Source organism: Phalacrocorax carbo, chromosome 10 (genome assembly GCF_963921805.1).
Source record: "Phalacrocorax carbo chromosome 10, bPhaCar2.1, whole genome shotgun sequence".
Taxonomy (NCBI): domain Eukaryota; kingdom Metazoa; phylum Chordata; class Aves; order Suliformes; family Phalacrocoracidae; genus Phalacrocorax; species Phalacrocorax carbo.
In genome coordinates, this window is record NC_087522.1 from 11,836,426 (window position 1) to 11,855,335 (window position 18,910).

Consider the following 18,910-nt stretch of genomic DNA (forward strand, 5'->3'; position numbering starts at 1 on the left):
CATATGTTACAGAACTTCAATAAAAATTCTGGCAAAAACCATTCCAAATGCATATCTGTACCTTCCTTCCCAGTATATAATTGGCAGATGAAAATACCTTTCTTCCTGGAAAACTATTGGAGCCTTCTACTGCAATATCCAGCACCCTGCAATAGAATCTGTGCCATGGAATGATCTAAAAAAAGAGCAGCAACTATTTTACTGGCAGGATTGCAAAAACATAACTGTTCAGGTTATGCACTTACCATGTTAACAGTACAGACTGGGTGAAAGAAGTTGGGATGTAGTAAGCAATCAAACTTCTGTTATTTGCGTCACTTATTAACTTCCAGATATAGAACCTGAGAAATCAGGAATAAGGTGGGCAAAAAAGGTTTGACATCATGTGTTAGTTCATTACGTCCAGCTACATGACAGATGGTTATAAATCTTCAAACCTCTATGACTGTTTGCAAACAGCTAATTCAACAATAACAATGTAAAGACCACTGTAACCACATTATTTTGGTGTTCTTGTACCTATACACTGGTGTGTGAGGAAACCAGGACCCAACTCCATAAAAACTCCGATGTCTAGAAGTACTTTTTCTTCCAGCCTATGTGCCGTTCTCTGATACGGTGCTTATCCTCTGCACTCCCCTCTCCTCAAGGTGCCTTAGATCTCCTGTCTCTGTGGGGAGCTTTTTCCTCCTCCTCAAACATAGCCCTAGCAGCACGTGTAGCTCTATAATGCACTCCTTGTTTCTAAATATTTTTATAGATCTTCAGGATCTTGTCACTGAACAGCTTAGGCCATCACAGAAACAGCTAGAGACAAAATTAGGGCCAACATCTTATGATCATCCATGCCTCTATAGGAATCACTAAGCTAAGGCATTTGAAAATGTTAATTTGTTTTGAGGAACACATTTTTATTTTTTTTTGTTAGCTTGTTCTGATTTTTTCCCACATGCTACAATATTTAAAGGACATTAAAACTTTTATAACAGTTGGTGCCTCATATCAAGGCAAAAATAATATACTTTCAGCTGTCTTTCTTTGTATGAAGCTTTTAAAGAACCTTTATTATGTACAAACAATATTTGACAGCTCAAGACAGAATTACTATATGTTATTTTTTTCCAAAGAGTAAACAGATGTCTTTCTTTTGTTTTGTCTTTTTTTTTTCTCTCAGTATACTTTGTCTTTCTCACTTGGGTAGCCTCCAAAGCTCTGAGTTTACATCCCTTATACACCTACTAAGAAACCGACAGTTGAAATCAAGAAAATAATTCAGATTGGAAGGGATCTCTGGAAGTTACCCTATCCAGCCCCATTCACTGTAAGGTCAACCTCAAAGTTACGTCAAGTTGTTCCGGGCCTTTTTTGTTTTCTCCCTGGATGGAGATTCCACAATATCTCTGCGCAATCTGTGCCAGTGTTGGACTGCCCTTGCCATGAAAAAACTTTTTCATTATGTCTAGCTGGAATTGTCCTTGCTGCATCTTTTGTGTCTGTTGGCCTTAGTCCTTTTGCTGTGTACCTCTAGAATACTCTGGCTCTGCCTTCTCTATAACCTCCCATTAGGTAATTGAAGTCAGCAATTAGATCCCCCCAGCCTTGGCCTTCTCTTTCTAAGACTAAACATGTAAACATGTCTCTGGGCACATTGTCCTTCAGCTCCCTAATCATCTTCATGGTTCTCAGCCAGACAGGCCCCAGTAAATCAACGTCTTTCTTGAACTGGGGATCAAAAAGGACACAGTACTCCAGATGTGTTTGCCTCACTTTCTTATTATTCAGCTATATTTAGAGTAAGCCAGGCATTTAACTTCCAGTTATCTCTCAGTATCTGCAAGTCACAAGGAATTCTTGCCAGTTCTGCGGCTAGGTAGTATTTTAAGAAAGGGCCTCAAACAAGATGAATTTCATATGCGTTCAGAGTAAGAGTAGCAGTACTTTTCCATAACTATCTCAAAAATCAAATAATCATCTTTTCCGCTTTGGGATGAATACATCTCCCAGACGTCCTGGGATGCATGTAAAAATAATCCTAGTCCAAGTCTAACATAAGTAATATATTCAAAGCAGTATATAATGTTTAAAAAAAACATAGTAAGTTAATGAAGGCAAATAACTCCCCTTTTAAAGGTGGGGTATGTTAGCAATCTAGCCTCTCCCTTTGTCTGTTTCTACCACATGTTAAAGCAGCCTATCAGCAAAGTAGCTAATCTATGTCCACAGCAAGAATTCTATAAAACTTCTGTGTTACACATATGAAGGGGCTTGTGAGGCTTACCAAATATAACTCTAGTTCAGAGCTGAGAGGACAGCCCTAGTTTGTATGCAGTTTATAAACTGTTCTTGGAGTACAGATTGATTTTAAAGAAATGAGAAAAAGACCAAATGAAAAGTAGTAATGACTTCAAGCCTGATCAGTTGAAAGTAAAGGTTGAAAATTTCTTTACCAGTCTGTTCACATACTTGTTCTCTGAAACAGCTCTCAAAGGAAAGGGCCTAATAAATAACATTTAAACATAGATTCAGGGTTCCTATACAGAAAAGCATAAAAACTAGAAACAGAAACAGAAATGTTGGTCACAGGGGGAAAAATATATCCCTGTTCTAATTCTACTGCAACATATAATCTTGATTAGATCCATAGAATACAAACTTGAACAGATATTTCAGTAACAATTCAAAAGAAGATTATGAAAGGATAGTTATTCAATAAACATCAGGTGCAAGTGATAACAACAAGGTTCAAACTGCCTCAGAGGATCTTCTCTGAAATAAAACTAAGTTAAGTCCCTGTTCAGAAGTATACTCCCATATCTAGCTTTGGGAAATAAAAATCTAACCTCCCTCATTAGCCTACTAAGTAGCTTTTCACACTTGCAAATTCTCAGGAGTCTTTGTAACATGGAATCATCTGTAGCTTTAGCAGCTAACATGAAAAACAATTACATGAACATAGCCTGGATCAGTTAATCTAGTGTTTTGTAATGCCTTCAGCTTCCAGCACTAATTGTTCAATGTTCTGAATTCCAGAATATATTCACAAACAATTCCCATGAGCCAGGAAGTCCTTGCTAATTACCCCAGTGATATCCATTCCTGCTCTCCTATCACCTAGTTCTGTGATTCACCTCTATTACTCCTACATGGCCAGTCTTTGCTGAAGACCGCCATCCTCTTGATCTAATCCAGCCTCTCCCCTCTCCTTCCCCAAGAGACTGGGTCCAAATCACCATAATCTTCATTCCAGAAAATAATAAATGTGATGGAGGCAAAAAATCCAGTTCCTTGAGACAGAAATGTAGGCTGCTAAAGTCCTCTTGACAGAACATATATATCCTGTTCCATAAGACACAGGCATAAGGGCAGGGTGACCAACTTAGTCCAGGGCATATTTTACCCAGTTGCTGGGGCTTTCATAGGTACAATCACAGCATCAAGCATTTATATAATCAAAACAAAACCCTTCAACACAAATAATGTATTATCATGTGGAACACTAACAGGAGAGTATCATCTGTCCTGAGGGTGAAATAAAGAAAGTGCAAAGTTCATACTGCATACTCTGGCTGATTTGTACACCTGATCTGGACCATGATTGTTGATCCGGGTGAATCTATAGCACTGAGAAAAGGTATTAATGATCACCTGATAAAGCTGTAGCTTAACTTTGAAAAAAGATGCATTGATAATTTTGTGATGCCCTTACAATAGGCAAGTATGAATCTCTGTGTAACTATAGCAAGCTCTTACGGCCTGTGCCGTAGAAAAGGACTTCTAGAAAAGGACTGCTGATGTCTAGGCTGGTATATTTAAAACGAAGATTGACTGCAGGCTATATATAAGTACTTCTGCATGTGCACACCAAAACGGAAAGAATTCAAACTAAGGAAACATACAGACTTCATGTCATTTGTTTCTCCTTCAACAGAAAATTGACCAACCCCCCTGAAATTCACAATAGCTAGGCAGAAGAAAACGAAAAGCAAAAACAGTGACACAAAAATTTAGCTGAAAGAAAAACACATTTCTTCAAAATTGCTATCTTGTAGTTATTTTAAGATGAGCAAATTTGCTTCCTGATTAATAGAAAGGAAAGATTCCTTATATTACACCTGGATGTCCTGCCTGTTCCTCACAGATATGCAAGTGTGAAAAGTGAAACTCAAGAATATATAAAATCTTGTAATATATTATATAGTTGAAAATGGTGTAGCAATACTTCCTTTTTATCCTGAACTGAGGCTTCTATTTATTGCCAAGGCGCTAAAGTGACAGTTGTCTTAAAAATCCTTACTTCATGAGAAGATATAAAAGTACAAAACCTATTTTTCACACAGTGAACAATAAAGTAATGTGCAAAAGAGTGATGGCAAATGCACAAGATTTTCAGACCAGAACATTAGAGAGATCTTTGAGATAAGAAAATGCATATGAAGAGTGATACTTAAAGATTTTCTTCAGCTGGAAGCTGGAGCTTTTTTGAGTCAAAATTCAACTTCCTTAAGTTACTATTGTGATATTTAATCTTCGTGGGTGCTCTGTAGCTTTTCTTCTTTCTGGGACTTTACTTTGCTGGAAACCTAGGTGGCCTGAGGTAGGCTACAAAATATACTGTTGTATGTAACAGTTTCATAATATGCTAATATTTGCTTCTGTTATTGTGCCTGTGGAAAAAATATCAGAAGTTTATTTGAAGTTGCCATAAAACTTCAGTACCCAGATAATATAAATGCTATTATATCAATAAAATTACCTCAAAATCCTGATAAAGTATCAGCACATGAACATGCAAAATCATCTCCAATTTACCTTCTGGTGTAAGTGGTTGAGGGAGATGATTTGGAGTCAGGCAGAAGGAGAGAGGTTAATAGAAACAACAGAACGTTTGGAAATCTCAGTGGAGTTGGAGCAGTAATTACAGATCAGCCTCTCACTAAACTGTTTTCACCTTTCATGTACTTTATGATTGTCATACTTTATTTTTTATAGTGACAAAACAGTGTGATGCATTAGACCATCAGTCTGACTGTGGTTGTTAAAGGACAGTACTGCAGTCCAAGATTGCTTACTAAATTGTTAATATCACTGATATAAATTCTAAGTCCTTACTGGATTTGGAACATTATTTTTATCATCTGCAGTATTCTAAAATGAAAACAGGAGGTGTTCTACAGACAGCCTGTCAATAGAAGCTGAGAGATGCAAATAATGTGAAGTTCCCATCTTAAACGTGCTCCGAAACTATTGGATGAGGTCTTAATCCCAGAGTTACCAGCCAATATGTTTACAAAATTGAATGTATTTTTTATTCTCTGTGAATCTTTTGAATATTCTGATCTCCAGTTTTTTATTTCTTCCATTATTTGCTCACTGTAATTACACTCTGTATTTGTGCTCAGTTCAGTTTAACAAAGTTTATTTCTGTCAGAATTTCCTTTAGGACAAAGTTAAATCTATGATGAAAACTGAAGTTTTTGAATAAACATCCACCTGCATGGACTGTGGGTGATGAATTAATCCAAAGGATTTGCTAGTAAAGCATTTCATGATGTTGGAATGAGATTTCTGTTTCTCAAAGATCTTATCTTCACTGACCCTGTTCAGTGCCAAGACTAATAGCTTGAAAAGAATCCTAATCACACTGCAGTTTTATAAAGGTAGAGCCCAAGGTCCCAAGAAGGGCAAAGCCCACCTATGCTAGTTGATGTACACATACTGCATAAGGAAGAGCCTCTGCCCTCTTATAGAAGGCTTTTTTTCCCTTTTTCTTTTTTAAATACCTGTTACAGATGTGGGACAAGGACAAGAGAAGGTTACACATATTTCCCCCAACCATATAAGGGACTGGTGAAAAAGCTAGAGACTGAATGAAGAAGATGCCCTCAATTTCAGAGCTGAGTGAATACTTCAGTTTGAATTTTATTTTTATACTGAAAAGACTATGTGTAGGTCAGCCGGTACTTGGCTGACCCGAAATTGTTTCCATTTGTTTCCAAATATTTCACAATTGTAAGAAAAAGTTATTTTCTTGCCGATATTATTCTCCACCCTACAAATAAACTGAAAAATAATTATGTATCAGGTTTTCCTCAGGCCCAGTCTATTGCATTAGTCACACGACTGGCCTTGATGTCTTGTTCAATAAGCACTCGCATTTCTGATTTTACTTATGCCAGGTATTCTAACATGCCTCATTTGGCTTATTTTTAAGACAATTTTTTCCCATTAGATGTGATTTTAAAGCAAAAACAATCAAGCCTGAATGTCCGTAATCATTCACAGCTTTTGTAGTTCTGTTTGAAAATGTATCAGACTGAAAAACTCTATGTAGTATTCACTCTTCATTCACATTGTTCCTTTCAAACATGTCACACGAATGAGAATAGTTTATTATTCATGTCGGCCCATTAAGAAATCTGGTTTATGCTTACACTAGCTGTGGTATATTGAGGCAGTGGAAAAAATGACGAGACACCTGTTTTCTTGTATTTGAGTCTGCAGACAGTATTCATTTCATCCCACAACACACTATCAGACCTCTGAGCTTTGCTTTTCATTTCCCAAACCAATAGTCAATGTATGAGAAAGAAAAAGTAATGCTTGGTTAATAATGAAGGCTTAAGTGACTATTCAAAAGAAGATTGAATGACTTGCAAATGCAATATAATTGGTGGCAAGGTTATCCAAAGTTTGTGCATCTGCTCCTGTCCATAGAAACTTCACAGCATTCTCATGCCTGAATTTAATTTATACTGTCAAATCCACCTCAGTGTAATTATTCTAAATTTTATTGAATAAGATGGAAGTATAGCAGATACAAGTTGACACATCATTTTATTTCCTTCTATTTTAGTCATGGCTACATATTTTAAACCTTTATGCCAAAATATGGGACCTCCACTTGCTGCAAAAGGGCATGAACCTCTGTCATGCCAAGAACTAAACTTTGAAATTCAAACAAAATGAAAGGGGATTCCACTTGGCTGCACTAAATCCAAACGTCTTTTTTTTCCTTTTTAATTTATTTTCACAAAACCAACTTACAATCTTTCCTCTTTTCTTTTCCGTTGCTAACAGTTTAATGTCACTACACAACCTATTTGCTTAAAAAACAAAGAACAAACAAAAAGCCTCTCAGTTCTTTTAAAAAAAATCTAACAGACTATTTGAAAAACATAGAAATCACAGAAAAAAATTACAGATGTCTCAACTGTTTTATGCTTAACTGAAAATTAAAAATGTTGTTGCAATTGTGATTTTGTATTTTAACATTGAAAAAAATTACTAGGCTTTAAAAAAGTAAAATGGCTGAGTTATTAGTCTGTGAATTGCCTGCTGTGCCCAAGCAGTAATGTTTTCTAATGTGTATGTCTATATCAATATAATGACAGCACCATGCTTCAGATCAACTGGATACTAATTACAGATTTACCTGATAGACTGGAATGGCTCCCAAGGAGCTGTTGCACTCTATTTAGCAAGTAAGTGATTCTCCTAAAAGCTGCATAAGGACTTGTAATGCTAAATAATCTCATCTGGATACCATTTTGTAATACACTTTTTTTAAAAAAAAGTTTTGATGAGCTTCAGCAAATACTTTGCAAAGATGTGATAGACCACTGAAGATGCTTGGAGTTCCAGACACCGGGGTTTTCCTTGAACCCGCGAAGCCTGTTTGCATAGAAGAGAAATTACAGCCCTTGAAGCAGTTCCTCAGACGTCAGATCTAATGTCTCCTTAACACTTTGAAAAGCAAGAATTCTCCATTTCATGTACTATGAGAACTAGGATACATCCATTGAAATTATTAAGCATAATATTCAACAAAAAAACGAGTTCATTCTTCAAACACAGATTATAAAATCGTGGATCTCATGACTCCAAGAAATTGTGAAAGCAAAGGAACAAGTAGGTTCAAAAAAGATAAGCACAGGAAATACAGCTGGCAGACCTTTAACATGGTCTGGATACAACCTTAGAGTCAAGAGTGATTTAAATAAAGCTCTGAATTTTTGAAAGTAAGAGGATGGGTTGATGGAATAATTTATTTAAAGACCCCAAGTACTTTCTACTGATTTTTCACATCACTGAAGCAGTTCAGGCTGGTATAGAGCCCATAGTGTGTACGCTAACTCCCACTGTAGAGCATAAACAGTCCCACTGCATCACTGTGGGAAGGTGTTACTCAATGCGAGCAGAGTATCAGGTTGTGAGCTGTAATCATTGTTTACACAAACTGAGAAAGCCTTAAAGAAAGACTAAAAAATATCATTTTTAATGAAGACTCTCCAAAGAGGTGATTAATTTGTTCATGACCAGTTACTAAAAATGTAACCAGTAAAGTGTAAAAAAGGTTTTATACTCCATATAATTGCCTGCCTATAATGTAATAGTAATAATGAAAACACCTACAGTAAAGGCTTGTTAACTCAGTGTGTGATATATGATTCCTGTTTCACTTTAAAGCAGAGAAATTATTCAGAGCCAGCATCAAGAATTAGATACTTGCTTATGCTCATTACATCTTTTTGTTTCAAAAGCACTCAAAAGCATAATCAATTGTTCCCATCTCATTTGGAAAATCAACACTTACAGTTCCTATTATGAATCATCGGTCTCCTTGTCTATCACTTAAAACAAATATGTTTTGCTGTTCTTTGATTGTTCTTGTCTTTCAGGTTTTCACTTCTGGATAATAAAATGCACATCACTAACTACACTAAGTAATTTGGTGATTTCTGAAATACATAGCCTGGGCAAAGAAATGAAAATTACACCAAAACAAATTAAAATGCAGTACAAAATATATTACGGTTTATAAATGTTGTATTCAGTTTACATTGTGGACAAATTCTTGTCATTTACCTAGGCTGTTTAGCGTCTTGGTCTACAGGAAAACTTGACATTTGTCTTTAAATAATTTACATTGCAGCCAACACGGTAGCAAAAGCCATTGTGCTTTCCTGGATTTGAATTAAACCACTGGATGCTGGGAGGTAAAAAAAGAGAATAGCTGAAGAATTCTAAAATTGTGGCAGACTTTTCATAAGTATATGGTATCTTTTTACTTTTTACACTGTACATTTTTTTCCTGACACGTCACTCAGGAAAAAAAAATCTACAAATGGTTACTAGACTATAATTGATCATTACAGATCAGACTCTGACTTCAGAACACTAGTATCTTATCCCTTCATGTTGAGATTTATTCAACATAACTAATCTGAAAATGGGGTAGCATTCAACATCAGTAATTATAAGCCTGCTCACTCATTTTCTGCAGATACTTCTGGGGTTTGTTGCAGTGATTTTTGGCTTTTGTTTTGAAAATGACTAGTAAAATGTACTAATAAACATATAACAGTGAAGTGAGACCAGAGAGCAGATCATAGATGAGACATTCTTGGAAAAACAAGTAGCAGAAATAGCCATTGCTGCTAGGAAGAATTCCCTAACCCACGGAGTAGAAAGTCTAAAAGATCCAGTGGGAATTAAGCTTTATCACATCATCATCAGTTACCCTGTAGCAAGAATGACGGTTCTGCATAGTAATTTGTTTAGAAGTATATATTATGGATTTATCTTTTCTTTTATTATTTTTTATATGGCATAGGTCTGTATTTTGCTGAGCTTTAATGGTTCAGATCTTCCTAAGCCTCTCACAGAAAAATCACACCAAAAAAAGCTCAAGAAATTATTAAAAGGAAGCTCCAGTTTCTTATTATTGCTGACTTTATCTAATTACTGAATGTTGTTTTACACTCAGATATACACAGATGCATATAAAAGCCTTATACCTTCCCCAAAAATAAAATTACAATAACTCCTGCAACCAGATGAATGTAATAGGATTCTGTTCAATCTATCTATTGAGTGCCTCCATGCATGCTTCTTCAAATCAATAGTTATTCTTAATACAGATCTGCAAAATGCATAGCTATTAAGAAGAAAAAAAAACTTAAAACACTATGTGCTTTTGAAGTTTATTTTCAGTAAACAAAGTCTTCCCTTTCTCTGAAAAAAAGGAAGAACACATTATATTTTAATGCTACAAAAGCTTAAAAAAAAAAGGGGATTTTCTAAGGAATCCAAGGAGATCAGGCACCTACTTCCTTAAGCTCCTTTGAAAATTGTAGCATTTATCTTCAGAAGTGCTTACAGCCAGCTGGAGAGAGGCTGGCTGAAAGGATCCCATCAGGATTTCGCAACCCTGAAGTCATGTAAATTGTACCACCCTCTTGATTTGCTGGAGCTTTTACGTAACATTCCTGTTGTAAAAATCACAAGTGTACCCCAGGATGCCCTAAAAGGCTGGGGGTGAGGAAAGCACATTCTGAGCTTAAAAAAGGAGGGAAACATAAGAAAGCAAGGTTCCCCAGGGGAGGCAGGTTATCTGTGAGATGCATGGGAATAGGCCACCCTTGAGCTGAAGAGCCAAGGCAGGGCTGAGGGACAGGGGGCTGTTTCGTTGGTCTCCTTATCCGGCAGCCCCTACACCAGGAAACACAGAAATGATGAAAATCAAAAGGGTTGTGCACTAGCTTTTGCCGAGCTGAGAAGACTCACTATGAGGCTTAACCATGTACTTCTGTGACCTGAAGTCAGATACCACCAAGGAGGAGACTTGCCTCTCAACACATCCCAGCCTGGGCATCCCTGCCAGGAAGGGCATTCAGAGCCTCTGGGAACTGTGTAAGTGGCAGCTACTGAAAGCTGATGGGACTGGAAGGAACTGCAACAGGGCTGAGGAAGCTAGAGATGAGACAGCCTTAATCTGTACCTTTCAGTGTTAATGTTTTGTTAAGAGAAAATAGAGCTGAGGTTGGGACTTTCACAGTTGTTTTCTACTGCTGGGGAAAATCTGTCCCAAGGATCAGTTGTTTCATATCCATTGAAAGATGGGAAACAGAAATGAAGAAGGCAGCCCAGACAGCTGCAAGGAAAAACAAGCAAGATGAAAATCATAAACAATGGTTTGTGAGGGACTCTTCTAAGTATTATTCCTAGTGATATGCTGATTGTAGTTCTTTCTCAAGAGCATTCCTACAGCACCTGAATTCAGAAGCAAACGTTCTGTTTTTTTCCTTAGAAATTTGAACCAAATATATTAAACAGAACTTCTTGCTTAGAGACAATATTTTCATTAGTGAATGGACACAGAGTTGGGCTGTCAAAAACTGTAGTTTGGAAGAGGCACAGTAAATGCTACTAATATATTTTTGTTAAATAAATGGACACATGTGAAACCTGTGACTAATTCAAATTGATTCTTCTGCTGACAATGCTATATGTTTGCAAAGGTTTATGAGCATTGATCAAATTTGTTTGTATAGCTCAGAAGCCACCAACTGTTCCTCTCAAAGTCTGGGTATTTTTGTTTTGTGTCTGTATGGATGGAAAGATGAATTTTCCAATGCATGATTTGCATTTTAGCATGAAAGAAGACAGCTTAATAGCGTACAATATAGTACAGGAGATACGTACACTTCAAAAATTGCAGAGGTGCATTGAGCATATGTCTCAAATGGTAAGAAAAGTGATTGATCTCATATTAAAGGTCTGATCCTTCTGCAAAACATGCTCATTCAGTCCACAAAGAAACAAGTTCAATAAAGAAATATATACCATTGCATGCTAAAAACAATGAAGTCAAACATGGAGAGCTCCTTTCATGTATCATTTTTGATTGTCCTACTTTGCTCTGTCAGGAACAGCAGTGACAGCTTAGGCGTTAAAACTTTGTGACATTGCAACAAACAAAACAAAGCCTAGTTGCACATTTTGGAATTTATTTTATACCACATCTAAAATATAAACAAAAGAGGGAGTTTTCACATTCTCAAACAGAGCAGCCACTGGGGACTGTTTCCAGAGATGATGTTTTCCTCATATAAGGATTCTCGCTAGTTGAGTAGAAAAAACATACTTGATGGCCAGCTCCAGCAGCCAGGCTGGCCAACACAATTATTGCACATTCTGTCAGCACATTTCCTCCCTTCAGCTTTACTTCTCCAATCTTTTTCAATATTGTTAAAATGAGCAATCATTCCTGATTCACACTCCCAAAAAAGGCAGAAACCAACAATTCCCAATGGCTATAAATTATTAATGCAATTGTGCCAATCACACAGAGCTTAGTGCTTTTAAAAATGGAATGAGATTATCTGCACAGTTATTTTCAATCAGATTCATCTCTTATTAGGGGGCATTATGCATATGGCTTGCTTTCAGAAAGCTATCTTCTTTAAAAAAGATTATTGCACAGTCATTTCTTGTGAAATACTATGCAAGCTCTACACTTAGATACTAAATCAATCTTTTGTTTCAGGAAATAATTATATGTAATGGGTATTTTCTTTTGTGGATAGACTGATTCTTTCCAATGTAACAACCTGCTCTGTTCTCACTTGTTATTCCCATTCAAACCATCCCTGCTTTCAGTTGGTCCTGATTTACACCAGTCTAGCAAATACAGAGGCAGATCTGGTGGTAGCAGCATAGCATTTTTTTTGCTGCAATAGCTTAAACAGGCTGCAATAGAAAAGTTTGTAAGAGTAACTGTACAATGTATGTGTTAAAATATAGCTGGGGTATATGGCTGTTTTGAAAACTACAAGCTAGAAAATCTTCCTTTCTGGTGCACAAAAATCTGAAAAAAATACAGTCAAGGGCAGTAGAGAATCAAAGGATTTAATTATAAAGGTCAATTTTGTGGAATCCAGAAGGTGGTCAAGCAAATAATTTTCTTTGTACATTCTCTCTGACAAATGCTTTTCAAATGTTTGTTATATTTTGCACTCTGTCCTGCCAGGGCCTGCACTGGAGGGGGTATGGAAGAGACTACATAAAGTGGAGACAGAGAATAATTTTATATTTAATGTTGCATCTTGTAAGGGGTTTGTAAAACTGCATTTGTTCTCCCAAATCCTTATAACGTACTCAGATTATCCCAAATCACACCATGGTGTCCAGGACCCATCAACACACAATGCAAAGAAACTGCAACCAAATTCAGAGATGCCTCAAGTTGCAGGATTAAGAAAGTTATTTTTCTATTTCCCTTGAGTATGCCTGGCTAGCAAGATGGAATGTGGCCTGCATTATATTAGGTAATTTGAGAACTGAAATACTGAAATCACAAGGCTAAAGACACTGATTCAGAGCACATAAGCATGTTCCATGTAATGGAACTTAAATATATACAGAGTCAACAAAAATGTCAGTAGCAGACTCTAGGACATGCTTAACTGCCTTACTTAATCTAGGCCAAAAAGCAGCTCTCACTTTCTATGACCCTTGCTTTTTGTCTCTAAGCATTAGACTATTTTATCTCTTGCATTGATGAAAAAGGGATCTCTGAAGCATTGAGCTGTCAAAATACTGCATCAGGATTTTGCTGTAGTGTTTGTTACATATTTCAGTTCTATGTTTCAAGTACTGGCAATCATCATATTGAACTCATCTTCTACAATATGGAGAACTGTCTGATTCTTGCGGTCATATGCCATGGTGCCATTTAACAACATGTATTCCCATCTGTGAGTTTGCTTTCTGGCATTTGGCTTGTACTTTATTTTTCCCATCTAGAAGTCTGGCAATAGTTTCTCACTATTATTCTGATGAGAGTGTGGGTCAAACTCATTCCACTGTGAATGTGCATTTGTACTTGCAGAGAGTGAGTGAGTGATTGGTATCAGGCAGAAGTGACTTCTCCTGTTACATTTCTGGCATGTTATTCTGTGATTAATCAGTTCTACTGAGTGTCAGTCAAACCTACCAGATGTGACTCTAATGGATAGCTGCTAGTTGCCTGATGTCTGTTTTGTCACTGATGTGGCTAGAGTGCTCCTAAAAGTTAAAAAAAGAAAAAAAAAATTAAAGAAAGAAGAAAAAGAGCATGAAGTTTAGCAAGTATGAGGAAGCTGTCTTTCAGAGTAGCTGTATTTGTATATCTCTGCTTTTAAATATTCAGTCAGCTATTTTTTTCAATATGAATTAATCAGAGGACTAACTGCCCTTGTTTAATCAGGAAATATTCATGCAAATGTTTTGGTATTTCCTTTTTTTGGTATTTGGTATTTTTTGGTATTTTGGTATTTGGATTTTTTGGTATGTCCTGTGGGGGGTAAAAGAGTGTTGTTATTAATTTAGTTGTTTAAACACTTAGCAGTTCTGAACACATGCATTATAAATATTCTTCACCAAAAACACCACAGAAATTTGTATCACGACTATGCCTTTTAGGTTGAAGCAGAGTCCCATTGAAGTAAACACTGTCATGAAGACAGAAAGGTAGGTTGTTGTCTCCCAAAAGGAGCTAAAAATTCAGCCATAGTGAAGGATTGAAATTATTTTCATTTAATTAAAAACCATAAATCCATCCAGTTTTAGATCCAATATGAATCAAAGATTGCAACTTGAAATATCCCACGATTCCTTTTCCATTCTGGTTTATATCTGAGGCTGGCCCCAGTTCCATTGGATCTAAACTTTATGGATCTGAACAGACCTGACAAAAATTTTTAACAAAAGGTCAATTATTTCGTTGTTGTTTAAGATTGTATTATATTGATGTTTTACTTACCTTATAAACAAACTTCTATTGTGTATTTGCCAAGCCTTTCAGTAGCAGTTAAATCCATTGCCTGCACAGTTCACTTATTCTCTCCATTCATGAGCTTCAGTAATATTATTTGTTTCAGCAGATTTGGCTTCAGAAAGCCAGCCTGTCACTTGAAAATAAAAGTAAAATGTGTAATAATACTTGCAGCCAAACTCTCCAAACACTATTCTGTTTTACTAGAATCAATGAGATCACCTAAGTATGTGCAGTGCTAGTCCTGCTTGTTATGGAGTAGAAATGAGTAGTAGAATGAAACAACTTACATGTCCTGAGGCCTCTCAGAGAGCAAACTTTGAAACTATCTCCACATTTTAAAGTTTTAAAGTATTAAAAACATATTTGAAATAAATAAGTCTCAAAGTTCATGGTGAACTTGGTAGGTAAGCTTGTTTCAGGAATTGCTACAATTGTCATTTTTGTTTTCTGGCCTTTTTTTTAGCCCCAATTTTGAATATGGTAGAATTGATTAATACTAGTCTCTGAAACAGAAATTGAATCCAAAATTGAATTTTCTTGGAAGTTCCAGGATATATTATTGTCCTAATGCAAATCTATACCTGCTGACGACTGACAAAATTTATCTTCAAAACTATTCCCAATTTGGAGATTAAAATTATGCCCATGATGTCTAATGGAGAACATTAGAAAGGCAGGGGTTTTAAGTGACAAATTAGAATATTTTTTAATTTTGTTTTTAAGCAAACTTTAATTTAAATCAAGCATGAATTATAAACTTTGCAATGAGAATGGGGATGGTAATTGTGCTTCAGTTTGATCACACAGTGAACATGACCCTTTCTCTTCTGACTCCTCCGAAAATACAGATATACAACCAATGCAAAGCACAAATTGACCTTAATTCACTGACCTAAAACATTTATATGCCTTTGTTGCCTTTAATTTTCACTGAAAATTACATAGTAAGTTAAACACACCCCCAAAGAGCATTGTGGTGTTTTTACATTTTATTAACAGGTCAAGAATAGATCAAGATCACAGTCATTAGTCCTAAAGCTATTGTTCTGTTGAAGCACATTTCATAAACTAGAAGTGAACTTGGATTTTTGGCACTTCTCTGTTTGGTGCAAGGGTTTTGTTTTTCACATTGCTGAGAAATAATTTAAAAATAGTATGTTAAAGAAGAATTCTAAGGAAGAAAATCTACACTTACCTTCATCATAACTTCCTTCAGTTAAATTAACGATACTGAGAAATGTAGAGAAATTATGAATTGGTCTAAGGACCCAGAATTCAGCAGATATTATTTTTATGGCTTCTTACACACTTAAGATGTGTAAATGTATGCATGTGTCCATATATATGCACACAACACACTCCACATTTTTTTATGGGTGACTTTCTTGCACCGTAAACAGACAAGTCATAATGAGATGTAGCTTTAATAATTAATTGAGAGCAAATATAGCATAGAAATTTGGCAAGGATGATACCATATATATATAACATTGATAATGCTGAGAAAAAAGATCTAGATGTGATTTTAGAAAAAAGAGCAATTTGGCAGTAAGGATATTTATAGTACTGAGTGCATAGAAGAAACATGAAGCTAAACTTAGAAAGTCAAAGGGACCAATTAAGGAGAGGTAAGGGAAATATTGTGGCTATAACTGAGTCTCTCACAAAGGCAATGATCACCTTTATAATGTGCATTGCAGTGCTCTCTAATATGTGCTTGAAAAATAGAGCACCAAACAGGAGAATTTTACACTGCAAAAACCTCAATAAAGAGGCTAAACAAAACATCACAGAGCTGAGTTCATCCCATTATGAATTTAGGGAAACCACGTTTCAACTCTGTTTATCAATTTACCCATCCCTGCCTATGCTGTAGCAGCAGTTCTACAGAACTTAATTAACTGGTACCTGTAAAGTAAATATTAAAGCAGCTAAGCAAGTGCAAACTATTACTATTTTTAATATGCAGACCTGCTCATTGGAAACAGATAAAGTTTTACTGCACATGTAGGAATGGGTTAGGTCCCTAAAAAAGGCAGTGAAGAAAAAACAAACTCACTCAAACCCCATAGTTTTAATTGGGGTCTCTCTTAATTTAAATTACGCAAGGAAAAAAATAGTTGAAGAGATGCTGCATAAAAAAGAGTAGTAAGAATTTTGCACTCTTCTTGCGTGCAACTAAAATACAAAGCAGGAAGAATAGCATATTCTAGGAATAAAATATAAAGGGTTGCAAGTATTTGTGCTCCCAAACCAATTCCCTCCATATTAGTGTTAGGAAACCTTTTTTATGTTCTGGGGTGTGGTCATTGCCAGTAAACAAGTTGGCACAAGTGACAGAAGCTTGCTGTGGAGAACTGCACAGTGTCAGTCCCACTCCTCTGGGTAACGTTGGCACTGCCAATCCTGGGGCCAGATCCTTTGCTGGAGTATCCCACTTACAGGGATCTGCTCTGATCTTCAGCAGGCTCTGGTCCTCATGAGAAAGGGGACCATCACAAGAGATTATCTAGTATACACGTGAGAGGATATTAACAACAAATATCTACAGAAGAACAAGAAAAATACTCTCTCAGTAATATTGTCTCAGCCAGTGACAAGTATATACATAGGCTCCCAGACAAATACGCTGTTAGACAGCTACATCCTATAGTGCAGAATCACTGTGCAGTCCTTAATGGCTTTCTGACAAACCTTTGGTTGCAGCTTCAGCAGCAAGCAGACATGCCCTTTCAAATTCCCACTTTATTTTTAACATCTTCATCCCAAGCTACTAGTAGTATGCTGTTCATACACATTTTTTTCCTATGTACACATTCACATCACACAAACAGCAACCTACTTTAATAACTATCTTTGTGCACCTTCAAACCACTTGCCTGATGCATCTTTTTTTCCTTTCTGCACAACGGATCAAGTACAGGAACATAAGCTATTTTTTTGTACCTGCAATATTAATAAGGAAATTTCAAAACATGTCTAAGGATGGTACTGAGGAAATGTGCTACTGAGGTTGCCTTATTTCATAAACCTGTCAAGTGATTTGGTCACCGCATTTATATCCACATCTCCAGAAAGCTGGTGGACACTTATGTCAGAGAGGATACAGATGCTTTTGTAGCTCCGTAACTGATTGGTTCCTTAGGATACTCTAAGTTTATCACAAGGCCAGAAAGACAGGATAAAAACCTCCCACAATGAAAGCAAGCTGTTAGGTTGTGTGGTAATGCTGCCAATGCAGTGTCACTTTGGCAGTGCCTTTTCAAGTGTTCTTTGTGCTTCTTAGGTACTCCATGTTTGCCAGTCTGCACTCTGATCAATCTTACCTGCTACAGCTGGTAATTCACTTTCTTATAATAGCCCAAATTACACGTATAAGGGCCTGGGTGCTGGGGCACTGTGTGTGTTAAACTACTGGCCTTGAATATTGCACAAAAGAGCTGGCTGCATGAGTTGCAGATCATGAAGTATGAAAGTTGAAAAGATGTATTGCAAGTATGAAAGTATGAGCAAGGAATTTCTTATTCTAACATTCAAAACTCTTCAGCCCCATCATGTTTATGGCTAAAACTTTTTCCAGGTCTACCAGTCTAACCAATGAATCAGATTGAAGGATTGCTGCTGAGTAATCCCAGGTACTGGTAGAAGCATACCACAAATCTGTCTCAAGGTGTGTCTTCTAATAAAATGCAATGAAGTTATAACAAACAGAGTTTTTTATTACCTTCTTACTACAGTTAAGGACACTAAATGATAGCATTTACCTTAGAGGTGATGGAAGTGGTTTTAATTCATTATATTTTAGAAGAACTACAGTGGCTTATAAGCCTCCTGGCCTGGCTGTTTAGCATTAGTTTTTATGGCATTTGCTTCTCTACAACACACTCCCAGCAAGCTCTGTTAGATACAATTATAAATTTTGATGTAGCTACATACTAGCCCCTTCAAATCATTCAGATCATCCCCTCTACTCCTCCACATGCCATCTTCATCATGCATGAGCATGAGTAGCATTTCTGAATGTCATTTGGGTTACCATGAAGGTCTACTATTAAGAAGATAATGCTTGCAGTAAAAAAAGAGAAAAAGCACACCCATATATTTGACAACATTTTACCCACACCTGAAATCAATTACATGGTGGTCTGAAAAATAAATCTCCAATAAAAGATGAAAAAAGAAACACAGCACTGGAAGAATTTTCATATTCACTAACAAACAGCAAAAAGTATGATTCTGGAGTTTCCCCACTCCTAGGACCAGTATTTTTTAGATTTGTTGATTGTCAGATTACAGAAATAAAATAGAAAT

At 36.4% G+C, this 18,910-nt stretch overlaps 1 long non-coding RNA gene across 1 annotated transcript; it reads right to left on the reverse strand.

Annotated features, from left to right (window-relative positions):
- Positions 1–262: 262 nt before the first annotated feature.
- On the reverse strand, positions 263–14,660 carry LOC135315122 (uncharacterized). The gene is made up of 3 exons (XR_010374566.1): positions 14,585–14,660; positions 13,778–13,848; positions 263–341 (listed from the first exon to the last, which is right to left on the reverse strand). It is a non-coding gene; the product is annotated as an uncharacterized LOC135315122 (long non-coding RNA).
- Between the last annotated feature and the right edge of the window lie 4,250 nt (positions 14,661–18,910).